Source organism: Zingiber officinale, chromosome 1A (assembly GCF_018446385.1).
Source record: "Zingiber officinale cultivar Zhangliang chromosome 1A, Zo_v1.1, whole genome shotgun sequence".
Lineage (NCBI taxonomy): Eukaryota > Viridiplantae > Streptophyta > Magnoliopsida > Zingiberales > Zingiberaceae > Zingiber > Zingiber officinale.
In genome coordinates this window covers 18,455,777-18,470,527 of record NC_055987.1, presented here as the reverse complement: position 1 = coordinate 18,470,527, position 14,751 = coordinate 18,455,777, and the positions used below count along the sequence as shown (strand labels likewise).

The 14,751-nt window shown below is 41.2% G+C and overlaps 1 long non-coding RNA gene across 1 annotated transcript; it reads right to left on the bottom strand.

Moving 5' to 3' along the window:
* Window positions 1-8,625: 8,625 nt before the first annotated feature.
* Window positions 8,626-14,470, bottom strand: LOC122020079. The gene is made up of 4 exons (XR_006122094.1): window positions 14,175-14,470; window positions 13,816-13,878; window positions 13,719-13,746; window positions 8,626-9,267 (listed from the first exon to the last, which is right to left on the bottom strand). It is a non-coding gene; the product is annotated as an uncharacterized LOC122020079 (long non-coding RNA).
* Window positions 14,471-14,751: the final 281 nt, after the last annotated feature.

The following is a 14,751-nucleotide window of genomic DNA, read 5'->3' as shown; positions in this document are numbered from 1 at the left end:
ACTATTCTGTTATTAGTGTTCGGCTACTTATATATTTGTGGGATTCGCCTCGAGCACCGAGGTACCAGAGACCGGGGCGACCCGGTCACTGGCTGCAGGGATTATTGACAAGAGGACTTTTGACGACTCGGTCAACATAGAAGACAGCTCACCCTCCGGGTCATGGAGATGCGGTCAATATTCTGGACACGTCATTCCGGCAGGTTCGTCTTCTCAGCTTCCTGACAGGAACAAATTGGCGCCGTCTGTGGGAACACACCTGGTCTGGAACGTGAAGACGGACGACCCGGAAAGTTCGGACATCCTCATGTGCTTGAGGGGTTTCGACGAGTATATCATATCCTCCTCACTCCACAGGTATTCGGGAGTCGAGAAATTGAGTCAGAACCTTTGCGGGTCGGCAGGTTAGTTTTTCAGCTGTATTTTCTTTCGAACATAGAATTTATCATAGTTTCTCGAGTGAGGACTCGCATGTCGATCGGCCGGGCGTATATTATCCGAGTCATCGGCTCGATGTCGAAGACCCCGTGCCAATCGGTCAGGCGTATATTATCCGAGCCACCGGCTCGATGTCGAAGACCCCGTGCTGATCGGCCGGGCGTATATTATCCGAGCCACCGGCTCGATGTCGAAGACCCCGTGCCGATCGCCGGGTGTATATTATCCGAGCCACCCGCTTGATGTCGAAGACCTCGTGCAGTCGGCCTGCCGTATATTATCCGAGCCATTGGCTCGATGTCGAAGACCCCGTGCCAATCGGTCGGGCGTATATTATCCGAGCCATCGGCTCGATGTCGAAGACCCCGTGCCAATCGGCCGGGCGTATATTATTTGAGCCACCGGCTCGATGTCGAAGACCCCGTGCCGATCGGCCGGGCGTATATTATCCGAGCCACCGGCTCGATGTCGAAGACCCCGTGCCGATCGACCGGGCGTATATTATCCGAGCAACCGGCTCAATGTCGAAGACCCCGTGCCAATCGGCCGGGCGTATATTATCCGAGCCACCGGCTCGATGTTGAAGACCCCGTGCCGATCGGTCGGGCATATATTATCCGAGCCACTGGCTCGATGTCGAAGACCCCGTGCCGATCGACCAGGCGTATATTATCTGAGCCACCGGCTTGATGTTGAAGACCCCGTGCCGATCGGCTGGGCGTATATTATCTGAGCCACCGGCTCGATGTCGAAGACCCCGCGCCGATCGGCCGGGCGTATATTATTCGAGCCACCAACTCGATGTTGAAGACCGTCGAGCGGCGACGTTAAACTCTAGAGTCGAACCGGCGATTATAAAAACCCCGGCTTGAAGACCGTTAAGCGGCGACGTTAAACTCTAGAGTCGAACCGGCGACTATGAAAACCCCGGCTTGAAGACCGCCGAGCGGCGACGTTAAATTCTAGAGTCGAACCGGCGACTATAAAAACCCCGGCTTGAAGACCGTCGAGCGGCGATGTTAAACTCTAGAGTCGAACCGGCGACTATAAAAAGCCCGGCTTGAAGGCCGTCGAGCGGCGACGTTAAACTCTAGAGTCGAACCGGCGACTATAAAAACCCCGACTTGAAGACCGTCGAGCGGCGACGTTAAACTCTAGAGTCGAACCAGCGACTATAAAAATCCCGGCTTGAAGACCGTCGAGCAGCGACGTTAAACTCTAGAGTCGAACCAACGACTTTAAAAACCCCGGCTTAAAGACCGTCGAGCGGCGACGTTAAACTCTAGAGTCGTACCGGCGACTATAAAAAGGTGGAGTGACCGGCTTATCAGATATTTTATCTCCCCCATTCGGGGTCGAATGATTATCATTGATATCATACCAGTTTCAGATATTCTATCTCCCCCGTTCGGGGTCGAGTGGTCGTCACTAGTCTCGGACCAGCTCCAGATATTTTATCTCCCCCGTTCGGGGTCGAGCGTCCATCACTGGTCTCGGACCAGCTCCAGATATTTTATCTCCCCCGTTCGGGGTCGAGCATTCGTCACTGTTCTCGGACCAGCTCCAGATATTTTATCTCCCCCGTTCGGGGTCGAGCGTTCGTCATTGGTCTTGGACCAGCTCCAGATATTTTATCTCCCCCGTTCGAGGTCGAGCGTTCATCACTGGTCTCGGACCAGCTCCAGATATTTTATCTTCCCCATTCGGGGTCGAGCGTTCGTCACTGGTCTTGGACTAGCTCCAGATATTTTATCTCCCCTGTTCGGGGTCGAGCGTTCGTCACTGGTCTCGGACCAGCTTCAGATATTTTATCTCCCCCGTTCGAGGTCAAGCGTTCGTCACTAGTCTCGGACCATTTTCGGATATTCTATCTCTCTCATTCGGAGTCGAGCTATCTCCGATGGTCACAAACAAGAGTATCTCCACTGATTTCGGACCGGAATGTCTCAAAGGCTATGCGCCTATTCGGCTTGCTACCTACACGTCCATGTGCCTTTGACTCACGGGCTACACTCTAGTTCATCTCGCATACGATACGCTCGTTCGGTCCATGGCTTTCATTTCTGTGCGCACTCGATTTCACGGATGATGCTCCCGCTTAGTTGTTAGGCCCCACTCCTACCCCGCGTTGCTTAGTCTCTCGCTCGGTGTTTGTCCAGGCGCTCACTGGCCGTTCGCCCTATAGCTTGCTTGGCAGCTGTTTGACATTATTTTTCATCGCTTGCTCGGCACTACTTGAGTCACTGGCTCGGCATCGCCACAGCTACTCGTTCGACGATGAGCCTAGTGATATGATTTCACGTTCGGTAGCAATTTTGTTTTGGGCTTGGTCCAGTCAGTCGGACTTGCGCCTCCTTCGACTAGACTTGAAGGAGAGGCTTGTGATCCGAATGTAAGCAGGAGTATGTGGAGTGATTAGGGAATAAGGGAGGGGTGTTTTGGTCTTTTGATGATTAGGGCTTGGAGTTTATAGTGGACACTGTTCTTCGTGTCTAGGGGGGCTTGATTCGTGCTTTTCCGTCGCCGCCGCCGCTTATGGGAGCAGTGATGGACACCACCACCATGAAGAGGAGCAGCTGGTTCTTCTTCATCTATGGCCGCCGCCTCCGAGGATGGTGGCCGACGAACCACCTCTTCCTCCCTCCTCTCCACACGCCCTCGCCATCGAGGGGAGCACTCCGCAGCCCCTGGCCAGCGAGCCTCCGCTGCCAGCGGGCCTCTTGCCACCACCTCCACATGCTACGGCCACTTCCAGCGGACGCAGTAGCCAGCAGGCGCCGCCGACCGCGCATCCGGCAGGCGCAGCTACCTCCGGCGGGCGCCAAGGTTTCCTCCAATGGCTGCCGGTGTTTCCCGCTGCTACTGCCGCCTCCAACGGGTGCAGATGCTGCCACCAACGCTTCCACGTGCCGCAACCGCCCCCACACACTACAACCAGCGGGCTTCGTCGCCATCCAGCACCATCGCCCCTAGGGTTCGCTGATGTCCCCTCCAGCGAGTGCTGCCGCCTCCAGCGAGTGCTGCCGCCCCCAGTGGGCGTCGCCTCCGCCTCTTGTAGCCACTGTCGTTACCTCAGGCAATGGGCAGTTGCCTCCAGCAGCGGTCAGCCCCCACCCGTGGTGGACACCGCTCATACTGTTTGTCTATGCCGGTCGTCGAGCCTGGAGGGTGTTTGGTCGGTAAGCCGATGTAGTTCCGTCCATCGAGCCGTTGTACTCCGTTATCTGCACCGTTATTATATTTGTGCGTTACTAGTCTTATCCGACCTACGTATCGTGTACTGGCCTGTGAGCCACTATTGTACTCCGACCTTCGTGCCCATATTCCGGCCTGTGAGCCAATGCTGTGATTAGATCGCCCGTCGTCTGATAGACCCATGTCGCGTCCGGCTTGGAGCCGCAGGAGTCAGTTACTCATCCGGTGGGCGTCTATCTACTCCTCACGACCGCGGCGACTCGATCAGCGTCGCAATCAGCTCATCCATCCATCCGAGGGCGCCCCCCGGGGCCAGGGTACGTTATCGTACATTTTCTGCATTTATTTCACTATTCTGTTATTAGTATTCAGCTACTTATATATTTGTGGGATTCGCCTCGAGCACCGAGGTACCAGAGACCGGGGTGACCCGGTCCCTGGCTGCAGGGATTATTGACCAGAGGACTTTTGGCTACTCGGTCAACATAGAAGACAGCTCACCCTCCGGGTCATGGAGATGCGGTCAATATTCTGGACACGTCATTCCGGCAGGTTCGTCTTCTCAGCTTCCCAACAGGAACAGTAAACATATCATCGATCATTATATTAGAAGTAATGAATGACAATGTGATAGTGTCAATCTGAAGATGATGACAAGTAATGTGATAATCAATTTCAATATGTTTCATCCACTCATGAAAAATTAAATCGCGCAATTTGAATAACACTCTAATTATTACAATATAACATAGTAGATTGATGAAAAAAGATACTCATATCTATAAGCAATCAACGTAACCAAACTATCTCACAAGTAGTTGAGGTCGTGTCACAGTACTCAGCTTTTGTGGAAGATCTAGAAATAACATCTTCTTTCTTACACTTTCAAGAAATGAGGGAATCATCAAGAAAAATGTAAAAGTCAGTGGTAGATTTATAATTCGTAGGATCACCAGCCCAATCAACATCAGAGTACACACGTAGCTCCAGAAATGAAGTAGAAGGAAATAAAAGACTTTGAAATTGAGTGCCTTGAAGATACTTAAGAATTCGAAAAACAGCAACCCAAGAACTATAATTAGTGCAGCTACAAATTGACTAACCACATGAACAATATATACAATATTTGGACGAGTCATGGTGAGATAAACCAAGCTCCCAACAATAATTTGGTATAAACTAGGATCTGGCAAAGGTGGGCCATTAAATGGAGAATATCAAGCATGAGTCTTAATAGGAGTATCAACCATTCTATTATTAGTAAGACATGCATGCTCAAATAGATCAGATATATACTTTGATTATGATAAAAGATAACTTTTGGGGGATAAGATGACCTTAATACCCAGAAAATAGCATAGAATACCTAAGTCTTTGTAGGATTGATGTGCACGTGAGAGGAGGGTGAATCACGTGTGTTTTTAAAAATAAAGTCTTTTAATAATTTAAAACAAAGTGCAACGGAAAAAGAAAATAAAAACATGAGAAGCAGAACGTGAGACTTAGTCGATTATTTAGTTCAGAGCCTTAGGTGACTCCTACTCCAAGACCCATGATCTCTCAGACCGTATCAATGGGCAATCCACTATGAGTCTCTTCCAGAACCGCTGGAAGAGATAATCGAGTACAAGTACGAAAAGTGGGAAAGTGTAATAGCCTACACTTTTCCTTTTGCAAGTATGAAAGATGTACAAAATATGAAATCGTTAACAATACTTAGAAGTATATGTTAGGACCCTTGGCGGTCGGCTAAAGGGTGGTGAATAGGCCCTGCACAAAATAAGCAAACACAACTTTTCTCGAACTTATAACTTAATTAAAAGAACACTTGCATAAAACTAATAAAGAAACTAAAGAAAAGAGACACCGAGAATTTACATCGTTACAACCAGAGAGGTTGTTAAACCAAGGCAGATGAAAAAGCACACTAAAAATCTCCTCTGGGCGAAGAAACCTCTTACAGCATTCAAAGCTAAGAAAACAAATCTAAACTCAGATAAACTCAAGCACAAGTGTTGTTACTCTATAATTCTTGTTCTTCTGGGCTTCTAGGAGCAGGGCTGCTTATATAGCCCTGCTCGGGGTGCCTGAAAGGGTTCCAGGCATCTGGAATGAGATAGAATTCTATCCCTGATGCAACGTTCAAACGCCACGTCGAAATGACTATGAATCGGGTTCCGGGCACCCCAGATTGGTCCGGGCGCCCCAACCAAGTCCGGGCACCCCGGGGCCAAAAATCATCCCTTTGCTGATTTTTGGTCCCGTCCTCCTTCTTTGGTTCCGCTCGCATCGATCTGGGTCTTCCGCTCTGGCTCCGCTAACTTGGGTGATTTCGGCCATCTGAAATAGGGCTCATCCAAACCCAACTTTCGACCTTCTCGAACAAACTTCTGCTCCAGCTTCTCGTCCCTCGGAAACATCGTGTGCCTCCTTCTTGTCCACCTCGTACTCTTCCGCAGCACCTCGTCCCTCAGACACACCGAGCCCGTCGGCTCTCTCCCGTGCTGTCCTTCTCGCTAGCTGCGTCTTTTGCTCGACATTCTGTGCTCCTAAGTTCCTGTACACTTAGACACAGGGTTAAAAACAACAAGACCTAGCCTAACTTGGTTGATCACATCAAAGCTACCTTGGGTACCAACAATCTCCTCCTTTTTGATTTGAGCAGCCCAAGTTAAGTTAGGGTAAAGCAACATAAAGTAAAAGCAATAAATTTTACAATTAAGTGCAAAAAGTAAAAAAAAAAAAAAAAAATTAAGCTACCTCCCCCTAGACTTAATTTTTTTCCTTCTCCCCCTTTGATCACATAACAAAAAGGGGTACCAAAAAAATCTAAGGGTAACTTTTCAAAAATAATTAAGTTAAAAAAACTCTAATTTTTCAACAATTTTGAAAAACTTATCAAGTTTTTGAAAACTTTGAAAAAAAAATTGAAAATAATTTTGATATCACTTAACAAAATTTACAATGTAAATAATTTTAGAAATTTTAAGTTTTACAAAAAAATTTCTTAAGTAAAAAAAAAATTGAGTAACTATTTAAAGTATTAATTACAATTAAATACTTTATCAGTTAGTCAATTAAACATTTTATTTCATTAATTGGCTTCCATACTGTGGTAAAACACTAGGACTTCTTAGTTATTGGAGCAGCAACCACTTTCTAGACAAAGTCTCTTAAGGAAATCAAATATTTAATCTACTCTCTGAAAGTCTTAACTTTAAAGTTTTAATCCAAGAATGATTTTGGAACCCAATATAGGTTCCTTCCAACTACGTTGATTAAAAATCTTCTAGGAATATATTTCTTAAAAATCTTCCTAATTTGTCCCTTGTGGTAATTAAGGTACCAATTTAGACGATTAAATTTTCTAATACTTGTATTATATAAGCATGTATGATTTTTCAAGTTCTTTATTTCTTTTTGCAAATTATCATTTTCTAATTTTATTTTGTCAACTTCTTCTAATGGATAAGATTTGACTAGAATTAATTTTAATTCTTGGTTTTTTTTTCTAGTTTACAGCAATCTTTTGACAATAATTTAACAAACTTGAATAATTTATCGGGAGGCAGATATCGTACCTAACTTACCTTGTCGATCTAGTTGTCCGTAACTTCCCTGAACTATTGCTTTCTTCCGATGTCACTCCTCCGTCATCGATGCTCTCGATGCTTATTTCGGATAAGCTTGCTTCGTTTTCGTCTTTTTGATGACTTGTCGCTAACGCAAGTCCGACGATGACTTTAATTTTTTATTCGGACGACGTTTCATCTCACGTTGCCTTTAGCATTTTGTACTTGTTAGATTGGATAGGCTTCTTGTTCTTGCCCTTATCCTTGTTCTTCAACTTAGGGTAGTTGTCTTTAACATACCCTTCTTCATTGTAGTGGTAACATTTGATTTTTCTTTTCTTTCTACCCTGCAGATGGTTAGTTTTTATAGATTTAAATAATTTTTTAAATCGTCTTACCATCATTGTCGTTTCGTCATCGTCGTCGAGAGAGGATTCTGAATCTAGTCCATCCATCTTCGCCTTAAGGGTAATATTGTACTTTGGATCCTTCTTCGAATTTGCACATCTCGTTTCATGAACTTCAGATGTTGAAAATATTTCTTCTAAGGTGACAGATTCTAAATCTTTAGATATATAGTAAGCATCTACTAATGATACCCACTCGGTAGTTCTAGGAAATGCATTAAGCGCGTACCTTAGCGAATCTTGGTGACTTATCTTTTCTCCGAGGTTCATGAGTCCGGTGATTAGTTCCTTCATTCTCGAGTAAAGATGTGCAACGGTTTCTTCTACTTCCAATTTTATGTTACTCAGCTGGTTCCTTAGCAGATCTCGTCTCGCGAGCACGGCTTCGGGCGTCCCTTCGTGTAGCTCAAGGAACTTCTTCCAAAGATCCTTTGCTGAGTTGTTGGCGTCGATCCGGTTGACTTCTTGTGACGGTAGGATGGTCAGCAGGTGGAACTCTGCTTTACCGTTTGCCACGAAGTGGGCCTGCTCTTTCTTCGTCCACTGGTATTCTTCCTTACCTTCGGATGCTACAAAACTGAACTTCTAAAAGCAATTCAAAATCAATTTTAAAAAATACCTCCATTTTCTTTTTCCAACTCGCAAACTCTCCCTCAAACTTTGGTGCACTACAACAAAAATAAATTTTCACAACGCACAAATTCGCTTTCCGCAGAGCGCATTATATGTTGTACAATTAAAAGCTGTTGAAAGTCACAGGTTATTGACAGCGTGCATTTGCATGCTGCGGAAAACACATTCCGCAACGTGCGTTGCGCGCTGTGAATACACTATGGAATGTATTTTCTACATAATGCAAATGCATGCTGTTAATATTCAAATTTGCATCATGTGAACATATGATATTGATATTTTTATCTATATTAAAAAAATTCAATTTCATTGACAAAAATGATTAACCAAATTTTTACAACAAATTTAGTATAAATTTAAATCTAATCCATACACAAAAATAATAAAAGTCATTATCTTTCATTATACCAAAATATAAGGAATGAACATCCAAAACAAGATATGAAATCTCTAACAAACTAGCTAGTACATATATAACAATGATTAAACTTTTAATCCATACAAATCAGTAGAATATATATCAATCACATAACACTATAAATTAGTTGACTTCTCTTTGACTGGAGCTTCCACTTTAGACACTTGTGTATCTTTGTTCTTCTCGATAGGAACAGCAGGTGAAGTATCCTTACCGACTATCTCTTCTGATGGCGCTACATGAGTGTCACTAGGAGCAGACTTAGAGATAACAACTTTCGTCCCAAGAGCCACTATCTCGCCTTCTTTGACAATAAACTATCAATCATATAAAAATTCAAAAGTTCCCTGAGAAAAAAATGTTAGAATATAAACAAAGCATAAATAAAAAATAGATCCTCCAAGAATAATTCCAACATCAGGACTAGCAACATCAATAGTTACCTAAAACATATACAAATAAAATTATAAGAGTTGACTAAAGGACTATGGATAAAAACTTAATTAAGTAAAAAAATGTTTTAAATAAGATATGAATAGCACTTGAAACCTTGTCAGTTTCATCTGAGAAATAGGTTCATCAACTTTAACTCTGTCACCAGGTTCTGTTTTCAATACCAACAAAATAAGACCCAAATTTCACTTAAGTTTCACAAAATAATCCACAATCACTAATTGTGTAGGTATAAATAAGATGAGAAGAAATTGAATCAAGTATGAGAAAATAAAATTTGCAGTATATATCTAGTGTTAGATCAAAATTGGATCAAGTACGATAGTCTAAAAAGGGAAAAAGAGAGAGGGAAATTAATGACAATCAAGCGTGTCCTAAATGATTTTGTTAATACCAAGAATAAGGCCTTACACAATGTGATTACATGAAAAGATCAATGTTGTTGATCCCAAGTATGGTCATTCTTGTTACTGAATTAGCATAACAAAGTGTAGAGATAGAATGAAGCCATAAAGATTTAATTATCTAGCTAATATTAATGTTGTTACAGACATTGCCATACAAAGTTTAAAGGTAAGAAAAGATCAATGTTACTTACACCTTGTTTTAGTCATATCATAATCTAGAATTTGATAGTCAAAAGTTATCTACAGATTATATAATGACTGCATGCAAAAATATGACAATACTTTATCATGATAGAAGGAAAACCTATTCTTGTATGGCAGTGTGCATCATTTGCTATTAAGACAAATAACAAAAATATGGTTGAATCTTTATTGCTTGTGACAAACATTCATCTCAAGTTCAAGATGTAACATGTAATTAAACATAGTCATACACCATATTCAACAAAGTGTGACACTGTTTAGGTGATTCGATGAATAGAAGGGGGTTTCAAAAACTTGTAACCTTGTCCAGACAATGAACAAGAGAAGTTTTTACTCATAATAGCAAATTTCACTGACTTGCTATTTGTGTCATAAGTTGATGCCCACCTTTTACATTTCTCCATTTAGTATGCATTTTCTGTTGATCTAGACCAACTAGTGATGACCATTCATGTTATGTGAAAATGCACATAATGCACACATACAAGTGAGTACAAGTGTATGTACATATATACAGACATTGGCAAAGAGATAGAGAAAGATGATTGCATACAACAACAACAACAACCAAGCCTTTCCCACTAGGTGGGGTCGGCTGTATGAATCCTTTTACGCCATTGAGCTCTATCTCCTATTATATCATCATCTATATTTAAATAAATTTTATCTTGTTTTATTGTTGCTAACTAAGTCTTTTTTGACCTTCCTCTTTCTCGTTTGATATGCATGTTTATCATAGTTTCACATCGCCTAACTGGAACATTTATTGGTCGTCTAAGTACATGTCCGTACCATCTTAAACGTGTCTCTCGGAGTTTTTCCTCAATAGATGCAACTCCGACTTTCTCTCTAATGCTCTCATTTCTTATTTTGTCCATCTTCGTATGCCCACACATCCACCTTAACATCCTCATCTCTGCAACTCTCATCTTCTGCTCGTGTGCTCGAGTCTAATTGCCTTTTTTAGAATTTTCTAAGTTTAAGAGGTACTTTACTATCACATAAAACACTCGACGCCCTCTCCATTTCACCCATCCCGCTTGTATCATATGTAAAACATCTCTCTCAATCCCTTCATAGATCTCAGTTATATGAATTCGTCCTTTCCTATCTTAACAATTGTTTCATTACTTCTAATATTGCTAAACTTAAATTCCATATATTTCATCTTTAATCTACTAACCTTAAAACCTTTTACTGTTTCCTCCAAGATTCTAGCTTAGCATTTACTCCTTCACGTGTCATTGGTTAGAAGAATGTCATCTATAAACAACATGCACCATGCTAACATGTCTTGGATATGTTTAGTGAGTCCATGACTAGTGTAAAAAGATATAAACTTAGCGTCGATCCTTGAAAAGCAAGCCCATACTTATCCTTAATTAGTTCAATATATGTTACGCTAACACCTCTCTTTTCTAAAATTCGCCATATAATTTCCCTTGGAACTCTATCATACGCTTTTTCTAAGTCAATGAATACCATGTGTAGATCTTGTTTTTGCTCCCGATATTTTTCAAATAATTGTCTAAAATGATGGGACCCACCATTTGACTTTTTGTGGGTCCCATCATTTATCTGTTTATCCTTACTAATTTTCCTTAAGAATATCATTTCTCTTAGTTTAATACCCCTATAGTTTGCACAATTTTATACGTCTCCCTTCTTATATAAGGGAACTAGAATACTTATCCTCAATTGATCAGACATTTTTTTCGTTTTCAATATCATGTTAAATAATTTTGTAAGCCATTCAATACCTTGTTTCCCTAAGCACTTCCATACCTCTATCGGAATATCATCTGGTCCAACGGCTTTTCCATTGTGCATCTCATTTAAAGTTTGTTTTACTTCTGAAGTTTGAATTCTACGATAAAAATTAAAATTTCGATGCTCATTTGACCTAATTAAATTATCCAAGTTAAGTTGGTCTCCTAAACCTTCATTAAAAAGTTGATGAAAATACCTCTTCCACCGCTCTTTTATTTCTCCATCGCTTACTAATACCCTATTACATTCATCTTTAATACATTTTATTTGGCTAAGATCTCTTGTTTTTCTTTCTCTCACTTTAGCTATTTTAAAAATGTCTCTTTCCCCTTCTTTTGTATCCAAGTTTTGATATAACCGTTCAAAAGTTTCATTTTTTGCTTCACTCACCACTTTCTTAGCTTCTTTCTTGGCTATTGTATATTTTTTTAAGTTTTCCTCATTCTTACAAATATATAATTCCTTATAAGCTATTCGTTTTTCCTTCACTTTCTCTTGTACTTTCTCATTTCACCACCAAGATTCTTTACTTAGCGGTGCATGCCCCTTTGACTCACCGAGGACACTCTTAGCTACTATTTTCAACTTTGATACCATCTTATCCCATGTTGTATTAGAGTCATCGTATATTTCACCTAATGCTTGTACTTATACTTCCACCACTTAATTTTAGGACTTGTATATATATTTTCTTTCTATTGATACTATGTTTAAGACGTATATCCAACACTACTACCCTATGTTGGGTAGTTAAGCTTTCTCCAGGGATGACTTTGCAATCTTTACAAATCTTTCTATCCTTCTTCCTGACCATAAGAAAGTCAATTTGCGATTTATTATTCCCACTTTTGAATGTGACTAAGTGTTCTTCTCTTTTCTTAAAAAACGTTTTAGCTAATATAAAGTCATATGCTATCGCAAAATCTAATATAGTTTTCCCTTCCTCATTCCTCGTTCCAAACCCATAACTCTCATGTACTCTCTCATATTCCTCATTTTTCACTCCGACATGTCCATTTAGATCACCTCCTATTAAAATCCTTTCATTTGGTGAAATATTTTGTAATATTTCATCTAAGTCCTCCCAAAACCTTAATTTGGTAGCTTCATCTAATCCTACTTGTGGTGCATATACGCTAATTATGTTCATAGTTTCTTTCGCCACTATTATCTTAAGGGCTATAATTCTATCCCCTTTTCTAACTACTCCTACTACTTCATCCTTTAACAAACTATCTACAATAATACCCACTCCATTTCTTGCTTTACTCTTTCCAGTGTACCATAACTTAAAACCCGTGTTCTCTATCATCTTTGCCTTCTCACCTGTCCATTTTGTCTCTTGTACACACAAAATATTAATTTTTCTCCATTGATTTACCAGTGAGAGTTCCTATGTTCCAAGTTCCAAATCTTAGATTATTAGTTTTCCTATCATATTTGTTCTTATCTAACCTATGGTGTAAGAACTCTTGTCTATTTAACACTACACCCAAGTTCTCCTGGAGATGTAGCGGTCCTTGCTGAGACGTTACAGTCGGACCCTGTAATGCGAACTCTTGCATATTTATCACTACACCCGAGTTCTAGAGATGTAGCGGTCCTTGCCGAGACGTTACAATCGGACCCTACAACGCGTTCCTTCCGGGGAACAACCTAGCATTAGCACAATAGTTTAATGGATTCATTCATGAAATATTTGTCATAGTTTGACGCTGGCTGGCAACCTAACGTAACCCTCCTCCTTTATCCGGGCTTGGGACCGGCCATGACCGGTCATCATGGGCAGAGTTAGAATGGGCGGAGTTAGAAAGATGATTGCATACTCTTTAGAAATGTTGCTAAAGTTCCATCAGTTATAGATTCGCCAATTAATGGGACAACAACATCAACCATATCACCTTTAACATAAGAAAAGGTGCAAGTAAGAACTCATTTACAGAAAAAAAATAGAAACCTTAACAAAGGTATCAAGAAATGTAAACGAATCTCAACATTTTCAGAAGAAAATAACCTACTCCACAACTTATAAGACGTTGACCTTGGGAAGAACTCCATAACTTCCCTACACACTCAAAGAGAAATGCATAAAACAAATCCAACTTCCAAAAGATTATATGAAGCTAGTAAGTAAACTGATGTGGATACAAGAATACAAATCCACGACACAAAAGAAACAACAATTACTTGAGAAAATAAAAAGAAAATATACGATGCTTACCTGATAGGTTTTGTACAAACAGGGCCACCTGAAAGCAAAACTAATGTGAATACTAACATAGTATTACCTTTAGAAATGAAATTTAGACAAAGAAAACCTGATAGCCAAGGAGAATGAAATGGTTGATCTGTCGAGCATAACTTCTCATGAGAAATAATGCCTAAAATAAAATGATGCAGTAAAGGATAATTAGTGCTTCAAGGAACACATTATAATGTAGATATATAAGTGAGACAGAGTAAATAGACCAGAATCTACTTTCGAGTTTACACGCATTGCAAATCAGCAAAAACCTAAAAAAAAAAGTTCCAAATCCAAAAAAAAACCTAAAAAAAAAATTTACACGCATTGGAAATCATCACAAATCAGCAAAACAAACTTCACAAACAACGATCGCTTTGCTAGTGTCGAGTGGTGTCGCCCAAGTAAGTTAAGGGACTTAGAGATTAAGGTTACCTTTGGCTTTGACCTTTTGGTTTGATGCGGAGTATGGAGTGGTTAGCGGAGGGCTTGCTTACTCGTTCTGTGGTCCTGCGATGCGAAGAGACGGAGAGTCCTGCGGCCAACGACGGGCGAGTAAGGAGAGGCAGAGAGGAGTCCTACGGCCGGAGGCATTAAGTGCGGAGAGGCAGAGAAGAGTCCTACGGCCGGTGGCGGTGGGTGCGGAGAGAAAGAGAGATATGTTGCGGAGAGGCAGAGCTAGGGCGGCGAGGGAAAGGGGAAGATGAAAAAAGTTCGACATTTTATTAACCTATATTGCGTTTTTAAAATCTACTCTGTGTTTTTTTTATTTAATCTTCTCCGTGGTGTTTGGCATTTTTTTTTTAACTTGCTTGCTATTTGAAATTTTGCGTCGGTGGCTAATTTTTTTTAATTGAGGAAGATCTTCTTTTATAGTAATTCCATTTATAGCATACCACATGCTTACAGTATATCTATTCTTGTGATAAAAGGTGATTCGTTTACCTCCAACATCCCCATCAATCTATCTCTAAGTTAATACGGAGGAGGTAAATCACGGGTGACTACTAGC